General features: G+C 39.1%; 1 long non-coding RNA gene across 1 annotated transcript in view; it reads left to right on the top strand.

Annotated features, from left to right (window-relative positions):
- Positions 1-2,386: 2,386 nt before the first annotated feature.
- Positions 2,387-15,416, top strand: part of LOC129621420 (uncharacterized) — a 185,164-nt gene continuing 172,134 nt past the window's right edge. The window contains exon 1 of the long non-coding RNA XR_008699348.1: positions 2,387-2,578. This is a non-coding gene — a long non-coding RNA (uncharacterized LOC129621420). The remainder of the gene's footprint in view (positions 2,579-15,416) is intronic.

Genomic DNA, 15,416 nt, shown 5'->3' with positions numbered 1-15,416 from the left:
GGTAGCTAAGAGAGTGACCTCTAGCCTGAGAGATGTTCCTGGAGCTAAAGTTCTGCCTCGCTCCCAAACATGCTGCTGGAGCTAGAGCTCCACATTGCTCCCAAACCTGCTGTTAGTGACTTTCTAGCAAGGCTTTCCTAGTCTAGCAAGGCTAAGTGCTTCCATACACAGGGTCTAAGTAAAAGTACATAGTAACAGAATGAATCACAAGTCCATTGAAAGTCTATGATCCGACAGATTAGGTTAGTAGTTCTAATTCCCTACACAATTAGGAAATGGCCAAAGAGACCAGGAAGAGGTGACTGAGAAAAGAAAGTTCAGTTCACACACTTTGCCCATTTCTGGTCACTCCCCTCGCAGGGACCTTCGGTGTCTCTTGGCATTGGCAGGTTGGTATAACACCCCCAAAAGGCTCCCCTTTTGGGGGCTGCCTTCAGTCATAATGAGGCCCCATGAAACCATGGAGCAGGGCTCATCACTTGCTTCACGCCGATTGTGTCATTCATTGACACAAGCACACCTTAGAGTTAGTAAAGTAAAGCAGAAAATGTGCATACTGAAAAAGCAGAGAGGCTAGAGCTCTGAGTGTTCTTATCTTGTCCTGAAGATCCTGGACAAGCCCCCAAGCTGATAGCTTATGGTGAACGATGTTGGGTTTGTGATCTCCAAAGAAGAAAATTTAGCTTTGGGACCAGGGACCAGGGACCAGGCTTGATCACTCAAGAGCTTTTGTGTAGCAGAGTTTTATTAGCATAAGAAAAGGGACAGAGAAAGCTTCTGGCATAAACATCAGAAGGGGGACAGAGAATGCCCCCCTTGCCAGTGTTAGCAAGGGCATTATATACTTTTTGCAGGAGACCCGGGTTCTATCCCTGGTTTGGGAAGATCCCCTGAAGAAGGAGATGGCAACTCACTCCAGTACTCTTGCCTGGAAAATCCCATGGACAGAGAATCCTGGTAGGTTACAGTCCATGGGGTTGCAAAGAGTTGGAAATGACTGAGCAATTTCACTTTTATATATTTTTATAGTATATACATAGTTTTATATATATATACATATATAGTATATTAGTTATTACAATAAATCAAAGTCTCAAGTTTGTAAAGATCTTACTAGACCCACTTCCATAATTTATATTTTAAGATAACAAGAATAGAATGAATAATAGAAATATCTTAATATATGTTTTAAGATGACAGGATTAGTCAGAAGGTTCTTGTTAAGGAGAAACATGTCCTTGAGCAAGATACATTGTTATATTGACTAAGACAAAACAATGTAGAAAAGAATGTTTGTACTTTTCTCCTTGAGAGCCCCAGACCCCTTTCTCCTCCTGGGGAACCCTGGACATCTTATCAACCTACTGCAGAATTGACTCTCTGAATATACGTGTGTGTGTGTGTGCGCGCGCACGCGCATATGTACAAATATAAACCACTACTGTTTATTTCCTAAGTCATTAATTTGTGATTATCTATAAACTGCAAAAGTAGATCTAAACGCTATTTTCTCCTGACTCTATCCTTATAGTTGAGACATATTTTAGGATAAGAAATGGTTTCTTCACAGGGACCTCTTGCAGTTAAGATTTTTCTTGCAGAGATACAAGAAAGCATTGCCTACAACAGGCGTTCATACATTTTTTAGTTTCTATTTGAAAAACAGTAAAGAAAGGTCAAGTGGCCAAATGTGATAACCCTGGCCACTGCTGTGCTCACCTTGTATGAATGTTCTAAAAGCAAAATATAGAAATGGCTGAGGCTTTTAAAGCGGGGATGACAGGCATTTTCTTTTAAGGGCCGGATGGTAAATATTTCAGGCTTTGTGGCCATATGGTTTGTGTCATAGCTATCAATTCTGCAACTGCAGGGCAGGCTACCACAGATGATGTGTAAATGAAAGAGCATCACTGCCTGGATTTTCCAGGCAAGAGTACTGGAGTGAGTTGCCATCTCCTTCTTCAGGGGATCTTCCCAAACCAGGGATAGAACCTGGGTCTCCTGCAAAAAGTATATAATGCCCTTGCTAACACTGGCAAGGGGGACATTCTCTGTCCCCCTTCTGATGTTTATGCCAGAAGCTTTCTCTGTCCCTTTTCTTATGCTAATAAAACTCTGCTACACAAAAGCTCTTGAGTAATCAAGGGCGTGGTTCTGATTTGTCTCCTGAATCATAGTTGGTTGATCCTGATTTAGTGAGTGTGTGAACCTTAGTGGACTTTATGGTACTGACCGAAAACAATAAGGCAAAATGTAAAGACACAATTTTATATGAAACTGAACTTTTTGTACTGGGGTGAAAGGAGGGAAATTTAGATGATTAAGGGAGAGTGGTATATTCCAATAATAGAATTATCTTGATTTTATTCTTTTTGAATCACTTCAGAATTGACACTTTAAGGAAAACAGCCATGGTCCAGCATGAAGGCCAACTAAGCTCTCCTATAACATAAAGGCAAATATGTTGAATAAACTGTACTTTTAAAAATAACGTAACAAGGCATTCCAAACCAATGAAAGGCGGGGAGAGAGAGAGAAGAGAATCTCCAGTTGCCAAAAGCAGAAAAACATCAAAATAGTAAGTATATGACCTGGTTCCACGCAGTGCTTATGTTGTGGTGTGTGTATGTGTCTGTGTGTTGGGGGAATACTTTGGGAAATTCTGTTAACTTGAGGTTGGAAGGTTGTTTTTCTTTTTCTTTTTTAAATGCTGAAGCTTGAAAAAGTGTGAAGTATTTCAAACATACAAGTAGACAATAATAAAATGACACAAGGCACATCATTGTAGTGGGAACTGTGGCTGGTGAAGAACAGATTTGCCTTGCAGACCAAAGCAAGGCCTGCTCCCCCCAACAGCTGAAGGCTAGCACTGTGAACTGAAATGCTCTTGGCTAAGTGAACTGTCTTGCCCAGACTTCCACCTCTTCTCAGGGTCAGCTGAAAGCCTATCTACTTTTGCAGTTTATAGATAGTCAAGGTACTTGTCTCAATTTGGGAAGTCTCTGAAGAGTCATCCCAGCTTCAGACATCCCTGAAGGATCAGATGGCATATACCCCTCTTCTGGTCACTTTTCCCTCTGTCCAATCCTTTCCCCCTCATTTTCTTTTAGAAATTCCTCTTGAATGTCCACAAATCACAGTCTCAAATTCTATTCCCCGGGAAATGGACCTAAGAACGCCATCACCCACCTTTATAAATATGCATTATTTCTTACAGTTTTCATATACTGTTTTTATTTTCATTGAGGAATTAAATATTTTAGACACAATGGAAAACACTTCCCTCCCATTATTTCTAGAGAAATTTGCAATCAAAAACTCAGTGTGTATAGTTTTCATGAGCACGTCTGTATTTTAGCTTATTATTTGTGAATTCACAAAACATTGTTTAATAATTTTTGAAGATGTTGAAACTTCACATATGGTACTATAGAACACATTCTGCAACTTGATTTTTGTTTGTATTAAAATTGTTCTTCAGGCTTGCTTCTTTTTATTTTATTTTATTAAATTTTATTGGAATATAGCTGATTCATATGTTGTGTTAGTTTCAAGTGTATGACAAAGTCAGTCAGCCATACACACATATATTTCCACTTTTTTTTTTAGATTCTTTTCCCATATAAGCCATTACAGAATACTGAGTAGAGCTTCTTGCTATATTTTATAGTAGGTCCTTATTAATTAAGTATATATAGTAGCATGTATATGTCAATTCAACCTCCCAGTTTATCCCTCCCCTCCTTAACCCTGGTAACCGTAAGTTGGTTTTTTACACCTGTAACTCTATCTCTATTTTGTAGATGAGTTCATTTGTACTCTTTTTTTTATATTCCACATATAAGCAATATTGTATTTGCCTTTCTCTGTCTGACTTACTTCATTCAGTATGACAGTCTTTGGGTCCATACATGTTGCTGCAAACAGTATTACTTCATTCTTTTTTATGGCTGAGTAATATTATATTGTATATATGTACCACATCTTCTTTATCCATTTCTATGTTGATGAACGTTAAGGTTGCTTCCATATCCTGGTTATTGTATACAGTACTGCAGTGAACATTGGGGAGCCTGTATCTTTTTGAATTACGGTTTTCTCCAGATATATGCCCAGAAGTGGGATTGCTGGATCATATGGTAGCATTACTTTTCATTTTTAAAGAACTTCCATATTCTTCACCATAGTGGTTTTACCAGTTTACATTCCCATCAACAGTGTAGAAGGATTCACTTTTCTCCATACCTTCTGAAGCATTTATTGTTTCTTGTTTGGGTGATGATCTTGAGATATATACTTGTGGATATAATTCACTCTATAAAATATTAATTTTGGCAAAATATGAAAATATTAACAGCTGATAAATTTAAAATGAAGGCACATTCATATCTGGTATATGGTTTCCTGTATACCTCTTTATATTGACTGCTTCAGGAATATGTATTTTTAGAAAATAAACTAGTTTAATTCAGAGAAAAAAATAAAAGCAAGGAAATCTTTTGTTTTTCTCCTCCTACACTCATCTAGACAGGAGAGTTCAAACTGTACTGCCCAAGAACCTTTCACAGCATGAGTCAAACAAACCTAATTATCTCTATCAACAGCTCCATACTGGCCTGGTTTTTGCTCTGTCCCATTGTTTTCAAAGGTATGCTCCAAAGAAGGGTAGCCTTAAATCATGTTTATAAAAAGGTACTCCCTAGTCAAATGATCTATTAATTATGCAAGCTATAGACCTATCTTGGATGTACACTTGCTTCTTCATGTTAAAGACAGAGAAAATTCTGCAGTAAATAAATCTATTAAATTTTTATTTAGCTGGCATTTCCCTTTTGTTTTTTTCATGAAGTTTTTTGCTTACATAGCTCCTAGTAGGCTTCCCACAGCACAGAACACTGTGGATGTGCTTTAGTTACCCCTCTAGTTATAATTTGTTTGGCCACTGCCCCTCTTCAAACATTTCATAAGTTGCCATGGCTCCATGGATTCATGTTGAGTAAAGCTTGCCGTGCTTCTAAAGAAATTTAATATGTTATTTCTGTTGCGTAGACTACCTGAGGCACTCTCATCCACTAGAGAAGATCCTAATTAGTTAGAATCTCAGCTACTTGAAGGCTGGTCACTATTTGTCCTATTCACTCTTAATGACTGACCAGTACCTGGCCTATAGGTGGAATTCAATAAATGTGTGCTGAATGCCTACTGGGTGGATGGGTGGATAATATGTGTCCTCATAGAATTAATGCACAATTATCATATTATATTAAAATCTTTTGTTTATACATTTCTCACACTAAACTGTGTTATAATGACAGGAATTACGGCTAATTTATAATTGCATCGGCAATGCTTAAAACCATGTTTGTTATGTTACATGCTCAAGAAATACTATTTGAAATTCTGGGGAGGGGAGAACAAGATGGCATAGGAGTAGGTGGACATGGAGTACAACTCTCTCCACATATACATCAGGAATACATCTTCAGACGCAAAAGTGCATGCAGAACACCAGCTGAGAGCAGACAGGAGTACATGACCAGAGGTAAAGAATATAGAGAACCATGCAAAACTCTGTAGGATGAAGAAACTAGCGGGAAAAACAGGAATGTTAGTAGGACTGGAACTGCCCTTGGTGGGTGTGGGAACTGAAGCAGGGGTCCGATCCCCACACTGGGGCAATTGTCTGAGTCAGAGGAGAAATGCTTAAGGCTGAGAGTGAAACAACTGATCTGTGGCAGTCTAAATGGAATGAGAATCAGACAGTCCTTGCCACAGCCATACCTACTCTGGACCAGATTGCAGGTTTCCTGGAAGGCGCAGAGGCTGGGAACTGAAGTTTAGGGATCGTGGAGCAATTCCAGGCTAAAGGCTGCTGTTGACTGCAGAGAGACCGATGGAGAGGAGGTGAGGGACGAGATTGTGGTGGGAAATGCCTGCGGAGGAAAGCTGGGCAGCCATGGAAGCGATGTGATAGTGCTGAGTCATGCGTGGGGGGTGGAGTCATCCCCCCACCCCACACACACATGTCAGCATCCACAGATGAACAGTAGAGAGGCTGGCCCATCAAATGCCTGATGCACTGAACTACAGAGCAGGACCCCACCCAGGGTGCCCCTTTAAGTGCCTGATGTGCAGATCTACAGACAACCCCAGCCAGGGCCCCCCTCTATGTGCCTGTTGCACAAAACAACAGAGAAGGACTCCAGGCAAGGGAGCCCTCTAAGTGCCTGAATGGGTGAAGCTATGGAGAAAGACTGGCCAAAGAGGCCTTCTGATCATCAGCTACAAAAGGCTTGAAAAAAGACTCTGAAGGAACCATAACTCCTGCAGCAGAAGCAGTCTGTGTCCCTGCACACTCGGTGCCACCAGGGTCCCCTCAAGCCAGGCAGCTGTGCTACCTTCAGGCTCAACTGTCACCAGGACAGGGCTGCCACAGCCAAAAAAGTTCTTGCATCTATGCACGCAGGGTTGCTTTGGTAGTATCTGACTCTGCGACCCTGTAGACTGTGGCCTGCCAGGCTTCTCTGTCAGGGAGGGGGGTTGTCCAGGTAAGAATACTGGAGTGCATTGGTCAGTACTTGTTGCCGTACCCTTCTAGAGCACTGTATTTCCTGCTGCCCTAGCTGCCACCTCCCCTGAGTACCTGGTGCTGCCAGAACCCCTGAGCCCCAGGCAGCTGGACCACCTCCACACCTAGCCCTCACAGGGGCAAACCCAAGTCCTCCAGGGCAGCCTCAGGAGCAAACCGCAGTGGTTGACCCACATGCAGAAGTGGAAATGAAACCACAGTTGAAACCCAGGGGCAGTATGGCTACGGAAAAAGACCCAAAACCTTCTGACCAGCTGTACAAGCTGCAGATTAAATCCACATGATCAACTAGGCAGACTCTATGTCAGTGTCTATGGAATATATAAAAGAAGACCGAGAGCTCCCACAAAAGAAAACACACTAGTTCTGATAGCTGTGGACATTGGAGGCAAGAACACACAGGAGTAGGACCAGATTAGAATCTGAGCTGGCCCCACAGCAGGTCCAGAGGTCAGCAGAGTGTTGGAGGAGATTCTAGGGAGGTGAGGTGGACTGTGACTCCCAGCGAGGGAAAGGACTCTGATAGCAGTGACTCAAGAAAAACGTGTATTATTCTTATGTTTTGACTTGTTCTGTAGAATCTTTTGATTTTTTTTTTACCTCCCCCTCTTTGTTATACTTGTTGATTTCATTGACACTATGAAACCTAATTAAGCATCTGAGTTTTTTTCTTTTTTTTTTTTCCCCTCACATTCTTTTTACTGTTGTTATAAACCTCTGCCTCTATGTTGAACTTTTACAGTTCTGTGGAGTTTTCTTTTTTTTTTTTTTTTTTTTTCTGTTTTTTAATGTTAATTTTTTAAACCTATTATTATTTTCTATACATTTATTCCTTTGTTGGCTTTTCCTACTGTTCTTTTCCCCTTGCAGTTAATCTTTAATGTATATAAATCTTCTTTATCTACCTCTGTTTAACTTTGCATATCTATTCTTTCTTTCCTTTCCTCTCAACGTATTAGTTTTGTTTTCATTGCTTTATTCCCTATTTGGCACCTTGCTTCAGTTTTGTTTTCCAGTTTATGCTTTAGTTAATTTTGTTCTGGTAGATATACTTTTTGGATTCCTTTGTTCGCCAGGTCAATCTATTGTGTTTTATTTTTGTTGGACTGTTTTGACTTTGCTTAGGGGTGTATATGTATATGTGTATATTCAGTCATACTTTTTATTGTTGCTATAAACCTTTGCCTCCGCATTGAGCTTTTGCAGCTCTGTGGAGCTTTCTTCTTTTCCCCCCCTTTTTCCTTCTTTCTTCCTTTTTTTTTTTTTTTTCTTTCTTTTCTCTTTTTTATAATTTTATTTTTTTTAAACCTATTGTATTTTTCTACATTTATTCCTTTGCCTTTCCTGCTGTTCTTTCCCCCTTGCAGTTAATCTTTAATGTATATAAATCTACTTCATCTACCTCTATTTAATTTTGCATATCCTTTCTTTCTTTTCCTTCTTTCCTTTCCTCTCAACATGTTTGTTAGTTTTGTTTTCATTACTTTATTCCCCACTTGGCACCTTGCTTTAGTTTTGTTTTCCAGTTTGTGGTTTAGTTAGTTTGGTTCTTAACTGGTAAATATAATTTTTGATTTCCTTGGTTTACCAGGTCAATCTACTGTACTTTATTTTTGTTGGACTGTTTTGAATTTGCTCATGGGTGTATATGTATATGTGTATATTCCATTCTTTTAATTATTATTTGCCTGATTTTGTAACTGCCATTTGTCTGGGGTTCATCTTTGATTTCTCATTTTTGTATATTTGTTTTAATCTCACTTAATGCCATAACAAACCACTTGTGGATATATATTTATATACAAACCACTTGTGTGATATATGTATACCTGTGGCTGATTCATGTTGAGGTTTGACAGAAAACAACAAAATTCTGTAAAGCAATTATCCTTCAATAAAAAAATAAATTAAAAAATTCTGGGGAAAGGAAAGAATGTAGAAGGAACTCAAAAAATTGATATGGAAGTGACACGTGGATTATTCTCTCAAAGATGTAACGGGGGAAGAAGTGAATAGAATCTGGTTAGAGCAGTTAGCCTGTTTAAATGTGAATAAATTATCTTTTAAATCTCTCATGCAACTTTCTTTTTCTTCCATTGCCTCATTTTTATATGGAGAGAGTGGCTCTTAAAAGTAAGTTAATCAGGGATCTAAGTGTCATTTGCTCCCCAGGTGGCTCAGTGGTAAAGAATCCTTGTGCCGATGCTGGAAATATGGGTTCTATCCCTGGGTCAGGAAGATCCCCTGGAGGAACAAATGGCCACCCATTCTAGTATTCTTGCCTGGAAAATTCCATGGACAGGGAAGCCTGGCGGGCTACAGTCCATGGGGTGATAAACGGTTGGACATGACTGAGCACACATGTACCAAGTGTCAAGTCTCAGAAGACACTAGATGAAAGACATTTAGTTTGTACAACTTACAAACAGCTTCCAAGATTTGTAATGTGCTGGCCAAGCACCAGGATTGCACTTCTTCAAAGGCATGATGTACCCAGGGTGTGGATGACTTCTCCCAGAGAAGTGAAAATCTTACAGTCCAACAGCGTGCAGGAGCTAATATGTTCAGAAATTTTGTTATTGGTTATTATCATTATATCATAACATAATATTATTATCATTCAGATTGTCATTATTCTTTAATGGTCCTAGTCAATTTTAGATGTCATCTCTGATTATGTCACCTTCATCACACTTGATAATCCTTTATTTTCATCCAGCTATTTGATCATTTTTGAACCTGGAACCCAGTATTATGTGGCAAATATATTCTCTTTTATTATAATTTCTACATAGAATTGAACTCAAACCATGTCTTTAGATAAGATCTTCCACAGAAGATACTATTCCGTTCCCTCTCTCAAATAAATCACAAGCATGTTACACTGCTGAAATAACTGAGAGTAAAGTTTGGCATCTTCATCCACTGTGCTGTTTTTCTGGACCACATATTTCTTTATATTATGCAATAGTTTCTATTGATTGAGGTTCATGCCAGCCTATTATAGCAGCCACTTGAAAAGACACTGATTCTGGGAAAGATTGAAAGCTAGAGGAGAAGGTGATGGACATAGGATGAGATGGTTGGATGGCATCACTGACTCAATGGTCATGAGTTTGAGTAAACTCCAGGAGTTGATGATGGACAGGGAGGCCTGGCTTGCTGCAGTCCATGGGGTCACAAAGAGTCAGACATGACTGAGCAACTGAACTGAACTGACTGACCTCTCTCTATCAAGGCCACCTACTCACTCCAGTCCACTTCTTTTGGTCTTTCCTTCTTCCATCCCTGCCCATCCCCAGAGGCTAGTGCAGGAACTTTTTGGATGTGCTCTATAATTTTCCAAGAATGAATCATCATATGATTCTGCATCTGTTTGTGTGTATTCCCTCATAGAATGTGACTCCTTGGGCGGAAATACTGACATTTTTTCACTATCATAGTCTAGTATTTGTCACAATCCCTGCCCCCAAACTTTAGTAATTATTTGTTGAGTATCTGAATGATTATAGGGTACAATGAGGCAGTAGGATTCAGGCCTTGATCTCAAACACATCATTAATGGTTTTGATATTTTTCACCAGTGTTCCTCCTGTCTCCACAGAGCTCTCCTAATTACCACTGGCTGCTGTGTTTGCTGGACTTTTGCTCATTTATATTTCTCAGTTTATCATAGTAGGTGACTTTTTTTTTCTTTTAACTGATTTCCTGGCTCCTGGTTCATGTTCTTGCCTCTGTCTAAAGTGAATTATCAGGATTCAGAAGTTGGGTTAAGGGAGACTATTTAGATAGATAACTGTTAATTCAGTGTAAAGATGACATATTACTGAGTAATCTAGAAACTTTTGGTGCCCTGACCGTTATATGCAGACCTTCAAAATTGCAACCTACCATCCCAACCCCACTACTTAAGCACCTATAACATCTCTGAACAGTGCACTTCACCTTAAACTTATGGAATAGTTGTATTCTAATTTGGGACTGGATGAGTAATCAAAAAGATGATCTCCTATTAAGAAATTTGGCTCATAAAGACTTATAGGTGTCTTACTCAATCTCACTGCTCTGGTGAGATACTCCTCAGTCTACATAACTTTGGGGATTATTCATATTACTTTATTTAAACTTCAAACTCTTACACTGACTTCAAATTTGTCCTGTTCTGTTCCTCACAGCTGCTTATTCAGCTGTCTATTCATTGGGTAATCACCCTGTAAGGCCGACAGAGTCCCTGATGATGTTGTTGCTCAGACATTGTCATGTCCGACTCTTTGAGACCATGTGGACTATAGCCCACCGGGTTCCTCTGTCCATGGGATTTTCCAAGCAAGGATACTGGAGCAGGTTGCCATGCCCTCCTCTAAGGGATCTTTCTGACCCAGGGATTGAACCCGAGTCTTTTACGTTTCCTGCATTGGCAGGAGGATTCTTTACCACTTGTGCCATCTCTCTACCAAAGCTTATATATTGCTAATAGGGTCAGCCCAGTGAAATATCCCTTCCTCCCAGCAGGCCATAGGTTTCACATCATGTCCTCCTTACCTGACTCTTGCCTTGATTCTGAGGACTCTGAGTTAGATTGAATTTCAATTAAGGTCCTTTTATTCAGCATTGACTCATAATTTTTTCTGTACTCTTGTGTCAACTAAATCAAAGTAAATTACATCAAACACCATTACACTGAAGTTGTTCAAATAAATAAAAAGTATAAAGAGGCAAGGCACCTGATAGATCTTCTTCTCCTATCTCCACCGATGAGATATACGGACCATCTGCACCTTCCCCGTCTAAAGATATGACATTAAGTTTTTTAGTCCTCTTGATCTATCCCTGACTGCACTGTATCTATCTGGTCATTTGTCCTGGAGAAAACTAAGGAGGAAAGAAAGGTCTCAGTTTTCTTTCTAAATGAGCAGTTTTCACAACTGTCTTCACAGTTTTATCTTGCTGCATGCAGCTTTCTGGCTAGACACTGGCCATTCACTATTGCCCTCAGTCACTCTGCAAGATGGAGCTCAATTTGGAGTAATTTGTTACATCAGATCAGATCAGATCAGTCACTCAGTCGTGTCTGACTCTTTGCAACCCCATGAATCACAGCACGCCAGGCCTCCCTGTCCAACACCAACTCCCAGAGTTCACTCAGACTCATAGGTAACTAATGCAGTGCTATTTAAAGCTGATGGGGTGCGTGGTCCAAAGGGAAGAACCCCTTCCTACTCCATTTGGTATATCTGCCTTTATTTTCCAACTCTAGTATATCATCACATCCCAACTCCAGCACTTAAGCACTTATACCATCCTCCAGGAGAGTCTCTTTAGCTTAATTCCTTCATCACACTCTTAAGAGGGCATATATGAATCATAGTTTCATTAGGCATTAATTGATTGAAATATTTGTTAGTGCCATTTGTATATGGTATACTTTTTGCTCTCTACACAGTATTTGGCAAAGAATAATATTGCAGTATATATATTTTATATACATATCACAGGAGGAAACACCATATATACTGAGGACCATTTTAGGGAACCATCACTATATAGTCCCTGATCTAGGTCTCATATTTTCCTGAATTCTTCTCTATTACTTGTCTCTTACTTTTTACATTCAGATGCACCACGACCACCACACCCCCGACACCCGGCCCATGGAACTCAATGGACTTATATACTCACATTCTGTTCTATGCCCTGAAATACCAAGTGGTGTTCTCTGATTCCCAGAATACCAACATGATGATGTTGTAGAGCTAGCCAGGGTATAAATGTGCACCACTTATATTCTTAAAGAGCACCATTTGAAAAACAAGGGCTTTAAATCATTGTCGTGGGAAAGGAGCTCCTATTTCAGAACCAAACGTTTTGACTGTTTAGTACATTTAAGCATTTGATATAGCTCATATGATGATGAAGAACATTTTTGATAGTGAGAAGATATTGGTGTTTTAAAAAATCTGTTTGATAAAAACATACCTGGACAAGTGATAAGAGAAACAAGCCAAAATAGAAAAATTCTAACCTGAAGACCTTGGGCATATATGGAGTTTGAAAAAAATTCATACATAGTATCCCAGTGCAGGGAGTAAGTTCATTGTGTTTCATATGAAGCCACATTAATTTGTACTTCGATCTAATTTTTGAATTCTGGCTCTCTAATTAGTTATGGAACCTCAGAAAAGTAATTTAACTTCTTTAACCTGTTAAATAAGGAGTGGTTAGTTCATAAAAAGTGTAAAAGAGTTGATGTGGCTATTGAATAAAACATTTGTGAATGAATTTAGCAGAGTAGTTAGAAAGTGTCAAGTGATCAATCATCCTTGGCTGAATTAACTGCAAGAAGAATATCCTTGGATATATTTCTTAGAAGGTATCTTTATTAGAGATAAGGCATCCTCATTGTAGAATCATTAAATATGGTAAGTGTATAGGGAACATAAGCAGAGATAAGTGCATTTAAGAAAATGATATCTACATATGACACACATTATCTTTTTTTTAACTTTTTATGTTGAAGTAAAACAGTGTTGTGATAGTTTCAGGTGTACAGCAAAGTGATTCAGTTATACATGTATCTATTCTTTTTCAAATTCCTTACTAATAGATAGTTAATATTGAGCAGAGTTCCTTGTGTTGTACAGTAGGTCCTTGTTGGTTATTTGTTTCAAATATAGAGGGTGTGTACGTGTGATTCCCAAGTTATCCTTTCCCTTCATCCTTACCCCTGGTAACCATAAGTCCATTCTCTAAGTCTGTGAGTCTTTTTATTTTATAAATAAGTTCATTAATGTAATATTTTTTAGATTCTGCATATAAGCAATATCATATGATATTTCTTTCTCTATCTGACTTAGTTCACTCAGTATGACAGTCTCTAGGTTCACCCATGTTGCGCAGATGGCATTATTTCATTTCTTAATGGCTGAGTAATATTTCATTGTGTATATGTACCACATCTTCTCTATCCATTCCTGATGACATTTAGATTGCTTCCAAGTCTTGGCTATTATAAACAGTGCTGCAGTGAACATTAATGTGAATATATCCATTTGGACCATGTTTTTCTCCAGACATATGCCCAGGCATGGGATTTTAGGATCAGATAGTAGCTCTATTTTTGCTTTCTTAAGGAACCTCCATACTGTTCTCTGGAGTGGTTGAACCAGTTTACATTCCCACTTACAGTGTAGCAGGGTTCCCTTCTTTCCACACCCTCTCCAGCATTTATTGTTTGTGGAATTTTTGATGAAGCCCATTCTGGCTCATGTGACATGATAAGTCATTATAGTTTTGAGTTACATTTCTCTAAAATTAGCAATGTTGAACATCTTTTCATGTGCACATTGGCCATCTGTATGTCTTCTTTGGAGAAATGTCTGTTGAGGTATTCTGCCCCCCTCTTTTTTTTTTGATTGGGTTGTTTGTTTTGATGATATTAAGCTGCATGAGCTATTTTTAAATTTTGGAGACTATTCCCTTATTGGTCACATTTGCAAATATTTTTTCCCCTCCTGTGAATTGTCTTTTCATTTTATTTATGGTTTCATTTGCTGTGCAAAAGCTTTGTCCCCAAGGCAAACTCGGCTTCCACCAGACCCAGGTGTTCCAGCGCCTGGCAGCCGATTTGCTGCCCCACACGCCAAGCATGACGTCCAGCGAGGTAGCCTGCTGCACCAAGTCCTTCACCTTCCTTAAGTCTTTAATCCACTTTGAGTTTATTTTTGTGTATGATGTTAAAGATGTTATAATTTCATTTGTTCTTTTACATGTAGCTGTCCAATTTTCCCAGCACCATGTACTAAGAATACCATATTTCCTTTATTGTATATTCTTGCCTTATTTGTCATAATTTGACCATAGGTGTGAGGGTTTGTTTCTAGGCACTCTACCCTGTTCTATTGATCTATATTTCTGGTTTTGTGCCAGTACCATCTTTTTCTGATGACTATAGCTTTTAGGGTAATCTGAAGTCAGTGAGCCTGATACCTCTAGCTCCATTCTTCTTTCTAAAGATTGATTTGGCTATTTGGGGTCTTTTGTATCTCCATACAGATTTTAAGATTTTAGTTCTAGGTCTGTTAATAAAAGCCATTGGTAAATTTGATAAGGATTGAATTGAATCTGTCAGAGAAGGAAATAATAACCCACTCCAGTGTTCTTGCCTGGAGAATCCCAGGGACAGGGGAGCCTGGTGGGCTGCCATCTTTGGGGTCACACAGAGTTGGACATGACTGAAGCGACTTAGCAGCAGCAGCATTGAATCTGTAGATTGCCTTGGATAGTATAGTCATTTTGACAGCATTGATTCTTTCAAGAACATGATATATCTTTGTGTTTGTGTCATCTTTGATTTCTTTCATCAGTGTCCTTATATAAAACTATCAAAGGGAACACAAGATGCTTTATAACATGAATATAGTGACTGTGTTGTGAAATATATACTTTGCCTCTCATGCTGATTTGTTGCCCAGTTGCTAAATGGTGTCCAACTCTTTGCAACCTCATGGACTGCAGTGTGCCAGATTTCCCTCCCAGTCTTTCACTGTCTCCTGGAATATGCTCAAACTCATGTCCATTGAGTCAGTGATGTTATCTAAACATGTAATCCTCTGTCACTGCCTTCTCCTCTTACCCTCAATCTTACCCAGAATCGGGATATTTTCCAATGAGCCAGTTCTTCCTATCAGGTGGCCAAAGTATTAGAGCTTTCAGCATCAGTCCTTCCAATGAATATTCAGGGTTGATTTTCTTTAGGATTGACTGGTTTGATCTCCTTGCAGTCCAAGGAACTCTAAAGAGTCTTTTCCAGCACCACAGTTCAAAAACA

This window comes from Bubalus kerabau, chromosome 1 (assembly GCF_029407905.1).
Source record: "Bubalus kerabau isolate K-KA32 ecotype Philippines breed swamp buffalo chromosome 1, PCC_UOA_SB_1v2, whole genome shotgun sequence".
In the NCBI taxonomy this organism is placed as follows: domain Eukaryota; kingdom Metazoa; phylum Chordata; class Mammalia; order Artiodactyla; family Bovidae; genus Bubalus; species Bubalus kerabau.
Note: the sequence above shows the minus strand (reverse complement) of the source record. Positions and strands in the feature narration are given on the sequence as shown.